Source organism: Panthera onca, chromosome A1 (assembly GCF_046562875.1).
Source record: "Panthera onca isolate mPanOnc1 chromosome A1, mPanOnc1 haplotype 2, whole genome shotgun sequence".
Lineage (NCBI taxonomy): Eukaryota > Metazoa > Chordata > Mammalia > Carnivora > Felidae > Panthera > Panthera onca.
Genome location: NC_138339.1, coordinates 79,285,739 through 79,287,921, shown reverse-complemented (window position 1 = coordinate 79,287,921; position 2,183 = coordinate 79,285,739). Strand labels below are relative to the sequence as shown.

At 40.1% G+C, this 2,183-nt stretch overlaps 1 pseudogene; it reads right to left on the bottom strand.

Annotated features, from left to right (window-relative positions):
• Positions 1–219: 219 nt before the first annotated feature.
• LOC132680153 (peptidyl-prolyl cis-trans isomerase A pseudogene) lies at positions 220–761 on the bottom strand (annotated as a pseudogene).
• Between the last annotated feature and the right edge of the window lie 1,422 nt (positions 762–2,183).

The window sequence follows — 2,183 nt, the reverse complement described above, 5'->3', positions numbered from 1 at the left end:
AGTGGTTGCTTTGTTGTTGTTGTTGTTATTGTTGTTGTTGTTGTTGTTTAGCCTTTATTTCATGATCATAAACTTCACTCTGCAATCCAGCTAAACTTAGAGGGGAGTAAGGAGGACACGGGACCCATAGAACTGTGGCGGGAGCATAGCGACTCTAGATTTCGAGCAGATGGGGGTGGAGGGGAGCACTCCCGAGCTACAGAAGGAATGGTCTGGTAGTTAAGATAAAACACGAGTCAAATTTATTGGATTTGTCCACAGTCAGCATTGGTGATCTTCCTGCTGGTCTTGCCATTCCGGGACCCAAAGGGCTCCACGGCTTCCACGATGTTTGTGCCCTCCTTCACCTTGCCAAACACCACGGGCTTGCCGTCCAAACACTCGGTCTTGGTGGTACAGATGAAAAACTGGGAACCGTTCGTGTTGGGTCCAGCATTTGCCATGGACAGGATGCCAGGACCTGTGTGGTTCAGGATGAAATTCTCATCGTCAAACTTCTCCCCGTAGATGGACTTGCCTCCGGTGCCATTATGGCGTGTGAAGTCACCACCTTGGCACATAAATCCCGAGATGATCCTGTGAAAGCTGGAACTCTGTAACCAAATCCTTTCTCCCCAGTGCTCAGAGCACGGAAGTTCTCTGCTGTTTGGGGGACTTTGTCTTCAAACAAGTCGAAGGAGACGTGGCCCAAAGGCTCGCCGTCCACGGCTATGTCAAAGAACATGGTGGGGTTGACCATGGCTGAGCCGCGCGGGTGATTCCAGGGCGTCAGCATCTGCCTAAAGTGCTTGCTTTTAAAGAGTGGGATTTGGAGGTGAGGGACATGGATACTGTATGGGGTTTTTTAAAGCCTTTTCATACTTAAGTTTTTTAAATTTTATTCTGAGAGAGAGAGAGAATGCATGTAAGCATGGGAGGGGCAGAGAGAGGGGGAGACAGAATCCCAAGCAGGTTCCACGCTGTCAGTGTAGAGCCCAACATGCTGCTCGATCCCATGAAGAACCGTGATATCAAGACCTAAGCCAAAGTCAAGAGTTGGACACTCAACTGACTGAGCCACCCAGATGGTCCCATACTTAAAAATTTTTTAATCTGGGGCATGATTACCATAAAGAATTAAAAATACAATTACAACATCTACATAAACTTTCCAGATCACAAAAATGACTATCCTTTGATAAATAACTATGTTCACTGGAAGCATATGGACAGTATGATGATCTATCATAGGGGATTTCCTGGGTAACAAGATGAAATTTAAGGTAATACTTGCTGGAATATAGGTCTGGCTGCATTTGAAGCTGTTAGTACAAGTCTCTTGTCAACTCACAGGTCTTTAGGTTGTTTGAGTTTTACTTTTCTGAACACAGTATAGAGCTTTTAAACTGTGAAGTAAATGCTTTAGGACAGTGTGTTTCAAAGTGTTTTCCTCAGTCCCTGGATGGTTCCTCATAGTCTACAAAGGATCCTCAGTCTGGCAATTGTAACCTTTTTTTTTTAATGTTACATTTTTTCCCCATTTATTTCATAAATTTGACACTTAAGGTGAATTTTAATTTTTGCTAAGATCTCATTAGATCTTAACAATGTCTAAGCTTTTAGAGTTGTACATGTGCTTTTTGGACTGTACTCATCACAAAATCTTGTATAACATTCAACTATATGAAAATACTGTCTGTTCACAGTGTTTTCAAGTCTACTGAATACTGTCATTTCAATTTGTTAAATATGCATTTTTCATCGTCCAAATTTAAAGAAAATATATCCATAGTATAAAGTAGTTCACTAAAGATTAAAAGGAGTGACGAAAATGGTAATGTACATACTGTGACTCATAATAAAAGCAGAAAAATAAATAGGGTGCAAAACATCAGTATAAATATAGAAAGTGAATCTGCATAAGTGAAAGCAAGAAAATCTAAACATGTAATGCTATTCCACAAGCAACCAATAAAGAAAATTATATACAGTGAAAAATATAAGATAAATGAACTTTATTGGAAAATTGATCCACTGCCTCCAGCCCTAGTGCATTATCTGTTAAAATACTTGTCTACAGTAGCATATAGCCCTAGAGGGTCTTATGCATAGTGACTATTCTTGTAAACTTAATCACATTTTTGTAAAACTATGCAAAATAATGTTATTCAATATACAGTTGCTTAAATTTTTTTTCTGAGAGC